Source organism: Humulus lupulus, chromosome 1 (assembly GCF_963169125.1).
Source record: "Humulus lupulus chromosome 1, drHumLupu1.1, whole genome shotgun sequence".
NCBI lineage: Eukaryota > Viridiplantae > Streptophyta > Magnoliopsida > Rosales > Cannabaceae > Humulus > Humulus lupulus.
The window spans coordinates 265,895,306-265,910,432 of record NC_084793.1 but is presented as its reverse complement, the minus strand read 5'-3'; the positions used below and the strand labels follow the sequence as shown (position 1 = coordinate 265,910,432).

At 31.0% G+C, this 15,127-nt stretch overlaps 1 non-coding gene across 1 annotated transcript; it reads right to left on the bottom strand.

Annotated features, from left to right (window-relative positions):
- Positions 1–431: 431 nt before the first annotated feature.
- LOC133813502 (small nucleolar RNA R71) lies at positions 432–538 on the bottom strand. The gene has a single exon (XR_009884510.1). It is a non-coding gene; the product is annotated as a small nucleolar RNA R71 (small nucleolar RNA).
- Positions 539–15,127: the final 14,589 nt, after the last annotated feature.

The window sequence follows — 15,127 nt, the reverse complement described above, 5'->3', positions numbered from 1 at the left end:
TTGAAAGTGTTAGTAAAAATTTGAGCATCATGGAACCAATTGCTAATCCTGTTGATGAAAATGTTGTGCCTGAAAAAACTTTGCTTGAATATTTTGCACCTATTTCATCTAAGGCTCCTTCATGCATTGTTTTTCCTACAACTTCTGCTACTCATTTTGAGCTTAAACCAGCAATCATTCAATTGTTGCCATCTTTTTATGGGTTAGATAGAGAAGATCCTTACATGCATGTAAAAGATTTCTTATAAATTTGCTCAACATTTAAATTTCAAAAAAATTCTGATGAGTCGGTCAAACTAAGATTATTCCCTTTTTCATTAAAAGACAAATCAAAAGCTTGGTTAAATTCCATTCCAACAGGGTCTATAACTACATGGGATCAACTTTATAATAAATTATTGCTGAAATTTTTTCCTATGTCTAAAACTGATAGTCTAAGGAGAGAAATCTCCGAGTTTTTTCAAAAAGATAATGAAGAGTTTTATGAATGTTGGGAAAGATTTAAAGATTTATTATTAAAATGTCCTCATCGTGGTTTTTAAAAATGGAGACTTAATATTTTTATGATGGTTTGACTCCCTCTAATCGTCAAATGATTCAATCTATGCATATTGGAAAAATTTTAAAATTTCAAGGACAAGAGGCGTGGGACGCCCTTGAAGATTTATCTGTGAATTCACAACAATGGAATTATTTTGATCCTAGGTCTAGGTCAACTAATTCACCAAAAAGAGGAGGAAGATATGAAGTAAAAAATGAATTAGACTTAAGAACATCCTTAGACAAATTAGCGAGAAAAGTAGAAGCATTAGCCATAAGTCAAACTATAAATTCTCCAATACAACCAAAAAAAGATGTTTGTTCCATATGTTCTAGTCCTTGCCATAATGCCCAATCATGTCCTTCCTACCAAGAAGCATTTTTTGAGGAGGCCAATGCTCTTCATTCTTATGGGAAACCAAATGATAACCCATTTTCATCCACCTACAATCCAAATTGGAGAAACCATCCGAACTTTTCATGGAGACAAAAACAACCCCAAATGAATCAAGGGCACTAATACAACACAAAAACAAAGCTCATGCCCCACAAAATCAACCATATCCGCAACAAAGAAAACCTTCCTTAGAAGATACTTTACAACAATTTATGCAATCCACTCAACAAATCCTACAAAATCAGTCCTAATCAATTACCAAACTCGAGACACAAGTAGGACAACTCGCCACTACTTTAGCTAATAGAGAAAAAGGAACATTCCCTAGTCAACATATCCCTAATCCAAAAGGTCAATATGAGATAGGAAAGTCTAGTCATAATGGAGAAGTCAAATCAATTTCAACTCTTAGGTCCGGAAAGAACATTGTCAAACTCAATTACATACCCGAGGTTGAAAAAGAAAAAGAACAAGAAAAGAGTCAGCCTTCTAGTTCTAATGACTCTTTGAACAAGGAAACTCCAATCCATCCTTTCATTCCAAAAGCCCCATTCCCACAAAGATTACTTCCAATTAAAAAAGGCGGCCAATATAATGACATCTTAGAAGTTTTTAAACAAGTTAGTATCAATATCCCTTTCTTAGATGCCATTAAACAAATTCATGCCTACTCTAAATTTTTAAAGGATCTTTGTACTGTTAAAAGAAACACTAATGTTCCTAAAAAGGCATTTTTAACTGAACAAGCTAGTTCCATTATGCAATATAAGAGTCTTGTTAAATATAAAGATCCTGGATGTCCCACAATTTCATGCATTATTGGTGATCATTTTATTAACAAGGCTTTACTTGATTTAAGTGCTAGTGTGAATTTATTGCCTTATTCTGTTTATAAGCAACTTGGTCTTGATGAGCTAAAACCTACCTCTATAACTCTTCAATTAGCCGATCGTTCTGTGAAAATTCCTAGAGGCATTATAGAGGATGTTTTGATAAAAGTTGATAAATTTTATTTTCCTGTTGACTTCATTGTTCTTGATACTCAACCTGTGGAAAATATGCATGCTCAAATTCCTATCATTTTAGGTAGACCATTCTTAGCTACATCCTAATGCAATCATAAATTGTCGTAATGGTGTTTTGAAATTATCTTTTGGAAATATGACTATTGAATTGAATGTATTTAATGTTGTTAAATATGTTGAGTGTGAGGAAGTGCATGAAGTTAACATGATAGATAATATTTGTGAAGATGATGGAAATGACTTACTTGACTTTTGTGAAAAATACTTTGGTATGAACTTGCATGTTGATGACTCTAATGATGATATGAATTCTTTGCTAGAGTCCATACCCTTAAATGAAACCAAAGTTGAACTTTTTTTACCCTTAGATCATGTTCAATCAATTTCTGAGTCTCCAAAGTTAGACCTTAAACCTTTGCCAGAAGATTTAAAATATGTTTTTCTAGGAGAGTCTGAAACCTTACATGTTATCATAGCATCCGCTTTAGATAGAGAACAAGAAGGTAAATTGTTAGATGTCCTTAGAAAACATAAAGAGGCCATAGGTTGGACCATTGGAGACATTAAAGGAATTAGTCCATCCATATTATGCATAGAATCCATCTAGAAAAGAATGCTAAAACCTCTTGGGAATGTCAAAGAAGGCTAAATCCAAATATGAAAGAAGTAGTTAGAGAAGAGGTCATAAAATTGTCAGACGTATGTATCATTTACCCTATTTCTGATAGTCAATGGGTTAGTCCAGTTCAAGTTGTGCCTAAGAAGTCTCGGATCACAGTTGTTGAAAATGAGAAAAATGAATTAATCCCTACTAGAGTACAAACGGGGTGGAGAGTGTGCATAGACTATAGAAAGCTAAATAATGTTACTAGAAAAGACCATTTTCCATTGCCCTTTATTGATCAAATGCTTGAATATTTAGCTGGCCATGCATATTATTGCTTTCTTGATGGGTATTCGGGATATAACCAAATCCCCATTGCCCCAGAAGATCAAGAAAATACTACTTTTACATGCCCTTTCGGGACTTTTGCCTATCGTTGCATACCTTTTGGATTATGCAACGCACCTGCGACTTTTCAAAGGTGTATGATTTCAATTTTTTCTAACATGGTTGAAAGAATTCTTGAAGTGTTTATGGATGATTTTTCTGTGTTTGGTTCTTCCTTTGATGAATGTATGCACCATCTTTTAGGGGTGCACACGGGTCGGATTTTCGGGTTTCAGGTTCATCGGGTTCGGGTTTTGCGGGTTTCGGGTTGAGAAAAATGGTATCGAAACCGATCCGAAATTTTCGAAATTTTCGGGTTCAGGTTCACTCGGGTTCGGGTTTGGGTTTCATTTCGGTTTGGCTGGGCCATTTGTGATTTTGGGCCTAAAAGCCCAAATTTGCAAAAATGCGTTTTTTTTTCAAAAATACCATCTTTTTCCAAAAATATAGTTGTTTATTTGCTAAAAAAAACATTGTGAGTTATAATAGTGCATACTTTTATACACGATTAAAATTATTTAAGTTTATATTTTTTTTTATTTAACATTTAAAAGTTGTGGCAATAAGACATAAAAGCTAAGCTTGGCATGAGTTGTTTTTGTTTTGACTCTGTTTTACTTGACAAAAGTCTAATTGCAGAGATTATTAAAGCCATTCATCTTTGCCATGGACTGATTCAATCATAGCTTTTGCAACACAATCACAAATATATATATGAAGTTTATAAGCATATGCATTTTAAACCAAACAAAAAACTATGCACTGCCGTAGTGCTTGTTCATGTTCTCTTCTTTGAATAGCATCATCAACATGCTCTATTTCAATCAGAAAAATAAGAAATCAGATCAAGTTTCTGAATATATATATATTAATGTTTAAGGTTAATGTTTCTCAATATATATATATATATGTTTCTGAAAATATATTATATATAATCTTAAACTTAAGAATAAGATTATTAGTTAAATTAAAACTAACCGAAAAAAATAACTTACCACTGGAACGGAGAGGCGATCTGTGGTGCGGGCGGTGGCTGGCTGGCCTAGCAACGGCGAGGCGTGTCGTGTGAGTGAAGGAGAGGGAGGGAGGCGATCTGGTCTGGTCTGGTCTGGTGGTGGCTGGCTGGCCGTGTGGGTGGTGGCTTAGCTCTGCCGGTCGGTGTCGTGCGTGAGTGTAAGGGGCTGAACTGAAAGGTTGAAAGAGAAGAAGACAAACAAAACAAATTTTTAGGGCTATCTTATCTGACTGAGTTTTTTAAAGCATATTTGTTTTTTTTTTAAATATAGTTCGGGTTCATCGGGTTACACCCGAACCCGAATGTGGCAAATTTTTAAACCCGAACCCGACCCGATATGTTTCAGGTTCGGGTCGGGTTAAACCCGAAATTGACGGGTTTTTCAAAAATCGGGTTCTCGGGGTTCGGGTCGGGCGGGTTTTGCGGGTTTTCGGGTTTTGCGGGTCCCGTGTGCACCCCTACCATCTTTCACTTGTTTTAATTCGTTGCAAAGAGAAAAATCTTGTGCTTAACTAGGAAAAATGTCATTTTATGGTTAAAAAATGAATTGTTTTAGGTCATGTAATCTCATCTGAGGGAATAGAAGTTGATAAAGCTAAAGTTGATCTTATTTCAAAACTTCCCCCACCTAAAACTGTGAAAGAAATTAGATCATTCTTAGGCCATGCCGATTTTTATAGAAGATTTATAAAAGACTTTAGTAAAATTTATCGGTCTTTATGCCATTTACTTGGAAAAGAAAATGCTTTTGTCTTTAATAATGATTGCCATGTTGCCTTTGAAAAATTAAAAAATTTGTTGACTACTGCACCCATTATTCGACCCCCTGATTGGAAAATACCTTTTGAAATAATGTGTGATTCTTCTGATTATGCTATAGGTGTTGTCTTAGGACAAAGACTTGAAAAAATACCTCATGTAATTTACTATGCAAGAAAAACTTTAAATGATGCTCAATTAAATTATTCCACAACCGAAAAAGAATTGCTTGCTGTTGTTTTTGCATTGGAGAAATTTAGATCTAATTTGTTAGGGTCTAAAATTATTGTTTATTATGATCATGCTGCATTAAAATATCTCTTATCGAAAAAAGATGCTAACTCTCATTTGATCCGTTAGATCCTGGTTTTACAAGAATTCGACTTAGAAATACTTGATAAAAAGGGATTTGAAAATGTTGTTGTTGATCATTTATCTAGACTAGTTGTTGAAACTATACATGACTCCACTCCTATCACTGAAACTTTTCCTGATGAACAATTGATACATGTTTCTTCATTGCTTTGCTATGCTGATATTGTTAATTATTTGGTCACTAAAGAAATACCATCTCATTGGTCTAAGCATGATAGATCTAAATTTTATTCTGAGGTGAAAAACATTATTTGGGATGATCCTTACTTGTTTAAATATTACCTTGATCAAATAATTAGAAGATGCATTCCAAATTGTGACTAATCTAAAATCATATCTTTTTGTCACGATCATGCATGTGGATGACATTTTAGTGGTGAGAAAACAGCTGCTAAAGTTTTACAATATGGTTTTTATTGGCCTACTATCTTTCATGATACATATGTTTATTGTAAAGCTTGTGAACGTTGCCAAAAGTTAGGAAGTTTAACTAAAAGAAACATGATGCCTTTAAATCCTATTCTTATTATTGACATATTTGATGTTTGGGGCATTGATTTTATGGGACCATTTCCTAACTCTTTGGGTAATCTTTATATTCTTGTTGGAGTTGATTATGTGTCAAAATGGGTTGAAGTTATTGCATGCCACACTAATGACCACAAAGTTGTGCTTCGGCTTTTGAAAGAAAATATATTTTCTCGTTTTGGTTCACCCCGTGCTATCATTAGTGATAACGGTACACACTTTTGTAATAAACCATTTGAACATTTGATGAAACAATATGGCATTACACATAAAGTCTCAACACCATATCACCCACAAACTAGTGGTCAAGTCGAAGTGTCTAATAGGGAAGTTAAGCACATTTTAGAAAAAACTGTGAATCCAACTAGGAAAGACTGGTCCTTAAGACTCACTGATGCATTATGGGTGTATCGTACCGCGTACAAAATGCCCATTGGCATGTCACCCTACAGACTTGTGTATGGGAAGGTGTGCCATTTACCTGTTGAGTTAGAACATGGAGCCTTTTGGGCAATTAAGCAGTTAAACTTTTCTTTAGACAAGGCAGGTGAGAAACGAAAGCTTCAACTAAATGAATTAGACGAAATTAGGAATGATGCATATGACTATTTAAAAAAGTATAAGGAACGCATGAAATTTTACCATGACAAAAATATTTTGAGAAAAGATTTTTCTCCAGATCAGAAAGTCCTTTTATACAACTCTCGTTTGCATTTATTCCCGGGAAAGTTACGCTCTAGGTGGTCCGGTCCTTACATTGTTCGTACCGTTTTTCCACATGGAGCTATTGAAATTGAAAATCCTAAAAATGGTGATATATTTAAAGTTAATGGACAAAAATTAAAACTATTTTTAGAATTGAAAACTGATGAAGTTGATGAGATCCTCATTGAGGACCCTGTTTACCATGCTCTTTGATTCCTATTTGATCTTGATAACTGGTATTTTATTTGCTTTGTTTGTTTCATGTGTGATTTTATTTTTGTTTGTTGTATCTTTTACTCTCGTAGCGTTGCACCATATCGAGGTACGTCCATTCTAAACTCTAAACTCTTGTCAAATTTTATATATATTTTGACACATTGAGGACAATGCTTAAATTAAGTTTGGGGGTAGGGAGTTTAATGGTTGTTTACCGTTCATTATGTTGAATATGAGGGTAGAATTGTGTTAAGTTTGTCTTGAAAAAAAAATTAAAAATATATATTGTTTTATTGTGTTTTGTATTGTTTTGTTTAAAAAAAATTATTAAATATAAAAAAAAAAATTGGTGATATTTTTATTTTCAATGATAAAAATCTTGATTGAGTTTGAATTTAATTCTCTTAAAAATATGAATAATTTTTAAGCTTTGTTTTTAATTATTTGGTCAATTTTACTTATAACAAAAAGTACATTTTTTTTCATAACAATAACACATTTATTTCCTATAAGTTTAAGTGAAAATTAATTTTAATGAAAACCTCTTTTTAAAAGAAAAAATTGACAATTTAATTAATTACGTAAGCTTAACTTTTATTCATAATAATTTTTTAGAATTATTTTCATTGTGCAATTTTTGAGAAAATCATTTTTATATCACCAACAAAAAAAATATGTGTTTTAATTTTTCTTTTGCTTGAGAACTAGCAAAACTTTAAGTTTGGGGGTGTGATAATTATACAAAATAGAGTTATTTTACCATATATTACATGCTAAGTGTTGCTTAGTTCTTGAGTTTTTAATTAATTTATTAAGTTTTTAAGTAATTTTGTATTTATTAGTCTTATTGTAATTTTCTAGATTTTTATATGTTTTTATAGATATTTTAGTGTTTTATGTTTTAATTTAATTATTTAAAATTAGTGTTGTTAGTTTGAATGCTAGGAATATGATTTTATTGAAATTAATTGTTATGTAAATTATATTTTAATTAATATTTTCATAGAAATTATATGGTATATTTTATTAGTGAAAATATTTAATTTTAATTTAGCTTATGTTTATTTTGTAGGAAATGATGTGCATTTTGGTACTTTGAAAAGAAGAGAAATGAAAAGAACTAAAGCTGGAAAAGAGAAGGAAAATGTGGTATTTTTTTAGAAGCTCAGGCCCACGGCCCTCCTGCCCAGGCCCAGGTGCAATCACCTCCTCAGCCAACTGGCCCTGCCGAGACTCCTGCCCTTCACGTGCACCTCCTCAGCCAGCCGAATCCCTTGTCTCACTCCAGCGAAGCCGCCTCTGTCTTCACCCAACCAGCTGCCTCCATCACGTCTGCCAGCCAGCCCCCACGGGCCCAAGCCCAGATCCGGCCCACCAGCCACCAGCTGCTGCTCTTGCCTCCATTCGGCCCAGCAGTGTTCAGCCCGCAACCCACTCTGCCAGCCACCTTGCCTAGCCATACACCACCCTTCTTGAGCCCATAAAATTTTCCAAGTGTACCTTTTGTCCCCTATGTCCAAAATGCCAATTTTTTACCCATTTTTCTACACATTTTTACCACAACATCATCATTACACCATATAATTTACCTCTACATACCATATTTATTTTATTTAATTAATCTAATCAATTTAATTAAGTTAAATTGATTATTTTAATAATCTCATTTTGGCTATAAATATGGAATTTCAAGACCATTTTAGGGTGCTTAATTTTTTGTTACCATCTTCTTTTCTTTCAACTTCTTTCCACCATTTTCTCTCTTCCATTTTGGGTTTTTCAAGAGCATTTTCAAGTATGTATTTCATTTATTTTGTAATTTCTATTCTAGTTATGTGCTTCTAATCTTTTTCATAAGATTATTAAGATCATGATGAAGCAACTTGTAACTAGGTAATATTTATGTTGTATGTTGATTTCCCTTGTAATGCAACAAAGTTTATGGATTTTTCTTCTTCATATATGTCTTTCATATTTAATATCTCATATTTTTTATTGTTAGATGATATGCATTTTGTTCTTCATTTTGCAAAAACATAATATTCTTTGTGTAAGATGTGTCATTAAATTGTGCATATCCATGCTTTGAACAAAAATATTATGTTTTGCCTTATAAATAATGTTATTTGATTTTTTGTTGTTTCATTAGGTTGATTCAAATTAAATAATTTGAAATTATAATTTTTGAAAAGTGAAGAAAAATCCTATCTTTGATTAATTTTAACTATCACTAAAACTTGGAAATCAATATATTAATAAATATTATTAAACTTACACTTTGTGGATTCTAGTATCTTAATAATCTTTTCTTTTAACACTTATTTTCAAATCATTATTGGTTTATTTTCATTCTCTTAAATATCTTTATTTTCAATCTTTTATTTTATGTTCATAACATTAAAACTCATCAATCTTTGGGGCTAGGTTAGAATTTATTAATTTTGGTTTAAAATAGTTTTCTTTTTTATTTTAGACAACTCATTTAGGTTCGATCTCGTGCTTACACGAACACTATATTCCATATACGATTCGTGCATTTGCGAGTATAAATTTTTAAAACATACCCGTTTTGGGTCCATCACTGGGCATTAGGCTCACTCCTTTATTTTTAGTGTGATGCAGGAAAATGATTATGGAAGGCGGAAGGATTCTTGGTAGCTTGACTTGTGTGTTAAGGATGAATGGATTCAATGGACTGCGTGTTGATCGAGGACGACGTTATTTATTTTATGTCTTTTAAATTATGTTTTGATGTAATTCCGCTATTAGTATTTAAAGTTATGTTTTATTAAACAATGGGTACCCATACCATATTTTACATCTTATTTTGTAACTTGCACAATATTTATTTTGGGTTTTAATAAAGTTATGATTATTTTCTTATGTATGTTTATTAAAAAATAGTAGCTATATCTAGTAGTTTTAATGGTCCAGGGTCTTAGAAATAGTTGGGTCATTACAGTTGGTATCAGAGCAACGGTTCATTTGCATGAAGTTCTCCTTGATACACACGCTCAAACTCTGAATCGAACCGCCAATGTAAGTGTTTATGTTATAGTTATTATGTTTATATGTATAGCTAACGTTTTAGCCTTGTGTTTTCAGTTAAGAATGGATGGAGCGTTGACCTATGAGGATATCCAAGCCATTAAGGCATTGAAAAGAATTAGAGAGCCAAGAAATACAGTAGGAGTGCTAGAAAGAATCACTCGGAGATTACTCTTATTCCACAGGGAGATAGTTCACCTCCAAACAACTAAGCAAATCATGATGAGAGCTACGGAGCAATATGTTTCGGTGTCTAGACTTTTTAAAGATTATCCTACTGTAATTGCAACTTTAGAAGAAATATGGGAGACTGTAGATGAAGAAGATGAATTACCGGTAGCTATGAGATATTATTTTCTCATACTTAGGTTCACCTCTAGGATGGAATTCCAATTCATAAATGAACAAAACCATAGAATCTTTACGAATCTTCCTCGTGGAAATTTTGAGGCTTGGAGTGCTTAGACCAAAGGTAAGAAAACTACACCTGATGCGTGAGATGCATGATTGGGACTGGGCCCATTTGTTAACTGTGAATGTTATTAGGGCTCGAGCCCAACTAATGAGCATTATTATAATTATGCATGTATATATTTACTTAGTATATTGTAATGCATTGTATCTGTATGTATGAAGAATGTATTATGTGGATGTTTGTTCTGGCTAGGAAGCTCGGTTTATAAGATGAGAATCTGTTTGTTTCATCTGATTTAAGCTCGACCCACTATTCAAGGGTATATTTGGTTAAAAGGGGCTCGACTTATAAGTCAGGGTTTCCAAGGCTCGACTTATAAGTCGAGGGTCCGTAAGGTTCGACTTATAAGCTGTGATCGACGTTTGCGCGTTGAGCGCATGCTGTTATGGCTAGGCCACCCCGAGAGTGCCTTATGCACTTGACTGGCTCGGATGTCATATGAATAAATGGGGGTGTGACACGTACTTGTGTGACCCTATGGTCACTTACCTGTACAGTGTGTGTATGCTTAGTTCTAGTTATTACTGTTAAGTATGTTGTGGTGTTCTGTAACTATCTGAAATTGTTAATGTGTTTTCTTGCTGAGTCTTTTGGCTCACGGGTGCTTTGTGGTGCAGGTAAGGGTAAGGAGAAGCTTGGCCAGCCATGAGTTGGAGAGCGATAGCGGTGATGTGTACATATGTAGTCTGCTCGACTACCACGGCTGATATATCGCAGGGGAGCTAGGGTTGGACCCTGTTTTGCTGCTTAGGCCGACTTATTTTGTAATCTCTAGGTTGTAACAAACTTTTAAACTTGTATTTTGGGATCCCATGTAAAAACTAAAGTTTTTGTTTAATGGAAATGTTTATTCTTTGACCAAAATTTTTAAATACCTGAACCCTTAGTGGCTTAATCACATGTTTTGATCCAAATGACTCATTCAGCGAGTCCAATACTAATTTTAAACACACATGGTAATGGACCATAATTAGCAAGGCGTTACATGGTCCATATCCTCTAATGTTGAAGTTCAGATTTCAAATGTCAATACAATATAAATTTTAGGGAAATTTGTGGCATGAATACCTGTATATTTGATTTATTGCAATTAAATGTCTATGTTAAATATTTTGTGGCAAAAATACCTACCGTTATGAATTTAACGTAGCCGTAGGTCCCTGGCCGTTAAATCTGACCAGGGACTTACGTGGTAGCCATGTGACGATACCTGATTGGTCCAATCATTTTAATTTTTTTTTAAATATATTAAAAATATGTTTTTAAATAATTAAAAAAACTAAAATTTAATTAAAAATGTATCTAATTTTTAAATAAATTAAAATAAAATCTAAACATTAAATTTAAAACTTACTAAAACTCTAACCATTAAATATTTTCAGTTTTAACTAATTAAAATTCTTACATCTAAGAAAAAAAATCAAGCTCAAGGAAATGAACAAAAACCAAAACCAAATCCTAAAGAAAAAAAAAACACCAACAACATCAAAAAAAATTCATAAACACCGACAAGAACACTCAAAACCCAGGTCTTATAGTCAAAAAATCAAACTGAAGAAAACCCCAAATAAAAAAAAAATGACATCCAAGAGATCATAGAAAATCATAGCCAAAAAATCAACAAATATGTTTGTTGTTCTAGCGAAATCCAGCACCACCTTCGCACAACTCTGTTCATTGTCCTTGGGAGAGATCCGTTCGCACCCTCATTGTGCAACAAAGACAATACCCATGGAGGCAAGAACCTCGCCTGGGCTAGGGTGGGTCGACGTCGACAAGATTTTTCCTCCCATGGAACGACGATGGGTCTTGCAGTTTCAGGGGAGGGGCGATAGATCTCCCAAGCTCGTTGGTGTCGTCTCCTAACAAATAGATCTGGGTATTTGTAGGAGGATCGAGTGTTACAGGTAGGTCAAGGAGATGGCAGTAGGTCTTGCAAGAGGGTCGGGGAAGATGGAGGTTGAATGGGATGCAAGGTTGAAGATGAACATATATATATTTTTTCTTTTGGAATAATAATCAAGAGAAGAAGAAAGACGGGAGGGAGAAAAAAGAAAATAAGAAGAAAAAATGTTATTTTGTTTTTATTTAATTTTCTATTTTTTAGTTTTTTAATAAATTTTAAAATATTTTTTAAAAGATTAAAAATAATTGGACCAATCAAGTGTTGTCACGTGACTGTCATGTAGGTCCCTAGTCAGAATTAACACCCAGGACCTACATCTGTACTAAATTCGTAACAATATATATTTTTGCTACCAAAAATTTTACGTATGCATTTAAGTGCAACAAATCAAACTATTTTTATACCCATATGTTTTCAAACTAAATAACACTTTTTATTGATGTATTTAAAAAGAAAATATTAATATAATTGTAATAGTGTAAACCAAAATAAACAACCATCATAAAACATTTAATTGACTATAATTACTCTAATATCCCAAATATATTCCTAATATAAACTAATTAAATCTATATATCTATGAAGAAAAGCTTTGGATGGAGATATGGTGTGGCATCCTATAAATTTTTAGAACTATTTTCTCTATTTTATTAGAAATCAGTAAATTTAAATTTTATTTATATATGTTAAATAATAAAAAATCTTACATAGTTTACAAATCATTATGGGTATTATAATTGTAAGCTATAAATAAAGTGTTTTTTTATTCAATTTGATTTGTCCAAGCATTAGTATTTTTTATGGGTGATTGATTAATAAAATTCTCCCTAATTAGTTATAATTTTTTAGTATTAAAATTAATATTTTTGTATTTATATCTATACATTTAATTTTTGTAATATATATTTTTATATCATATAAATTGTAAATATAATATATAGTGTAACAAAAAGACATATATATATATTGTATAACTTATTTGTTTTAAATAAATCATGGTCACAATTTTTGAATAGACATATAAAAAATTATATATGTAATGGTGATATTGAGTCCGTTTGGAAAATCTATCTATATATCTATAAAAGAAAGATTTAGAAAGGTGATGTAGCATTCTATAATTTTTTAGAGTTATTTTATCTATTTTATTATAATTTATGTGAATTTGAGTTTTATTTGTATATGTTAAGTAATTATTTTATTTGTCAAAATCTCACATGGTTTACAAACTATTGTGGGTATTATAATTGTAGGCTATAAATAATGTATTTTTTTTGTTCAATTTGATTTATTCAACAATTAGTTTTTTTATAGGTGATTGATCAATAAATTCTTGCCCAGTTAGTTCTAATTTTTGAGTTTATCAAATTAATATTAATATTAAAATTAGTATTTTTATTTTTTTTCTTATATGGGTGATATATATTTATATCAATATATTTAATTTTTGTATTGTATATTTGTATATCATTTAAATTTATAAATATAATATGTAGTGTAACAAAAAGATATATATATAATATATGACTTTTTTTTTCAAAAAAAAAACCATGTTCACAATTTTTGAAAAGACATGTACAAGATTATATGTTGTGGGGGTGTTGAATTCGTTTGGAAAAAAAAATAATAGACAATCTAACATGTCAATAAGTTCAAGATAATAATGCAAATTAAGATCTATAATATTAATTTATTTTTTTTGTATAATTATTTATGTGTTATAATTACATGAGATAAAAAAGAGAAAAAAATAAAATTGTGATACTTTAAATAATTTATCATATTCTTCATATAAGAATTAGAAAAAAGTATTAGTAGATTAAAAAATAATTTATTTATGAGATAATTTTAATTGGTAATCTAATACATGTGTGTGTATATATATAATTTAAGGTGAATTATACAAACATAGTATTAAAGAAAATCTTTGTAAATATAATATATATATATATAAGTTTAAGATTTGAAGAGCTAATATCACATTCTAAAATTTTTTAGAGATCTTTATCTATTTAATTAGAATTTTTTGTGAATATAAGTTTTATTTGAAGAGGTAATGTGCCATTTTATTAGAATTTGAGTTTTATTTGTATATGTTGAGTAATAATTATTTTAAAAAAAGAACCTATACATGGTTTACAAATAATTGTAGATGTTATACTTGTATGTTATAAATAAAATATTCATTTATTCACTTTCATTTGTTTAATAATTAGTATTTTATTTTTCTTATATGAGTAATTAGTTAATACAGTGAGTTTATCAAATTTATATCATTATTAAAATTAATATTTGTATATATTTATATACTTAATTTTTGTAGTATATATTTTTATATTATTTAAGTCTACTTCGTTTCTTTACATGTAGTTTTTTTGTTATTATAAAATCGCGCCACTATATTTCTTAGTTAATTTATAATAGATGATAGTATTTTGAGTATTAGAAAGAAATAAAAACAATTGCACTCAATTAAAATATAAAATAACGAATACCTACAATGTAGGCGTTAATTAGATGATATTTCCTGAAGTTTCCATGAATTAAAAAGTTAGTAGAATATATATATATATATATATATATAAAGAAAAGATGTACAATTTCAAGTAACATCACATTGATAATTTAAATGTGTCCTCACTTGTATAATATATCCTAGCTCTATAAGACAGATGTCACATTGACAATAAAAGTAATCTAATCTTTTTCTCTCATTGATACTTTGCTTTTGCAATTGAATCATTAATTTTGTCACTTAATATAATAATTATGTTGTCTTGATTAAATTCCCTTGTCCAATAATCTTTATAGATTTGGTTGCAATGTACTAAAATAGTGGCATCCTATAGATTCCTCCAACTTGGCCCATGACATATTGTGCTACAAAAGTAACCTTGAAAAATAATATATTATAATTATTATATGTACCAATATCAACCATCATTTGTCTAACATTTTTCCTATTCCGTGTATATAATCTTTGCAATTATACCATCTTTTCATCTTTTTGCAAATAAAGAAAAGTTAAGAGAGCAATAACAAATGTATACAAGAAGCATATGAGGAGGTCCAATAAGGTTTCACCTAGGCTAGGATAGTATTGGTTCAATGAAAGTAATTAATTAGTCAACTCCCTTCATTAAATTG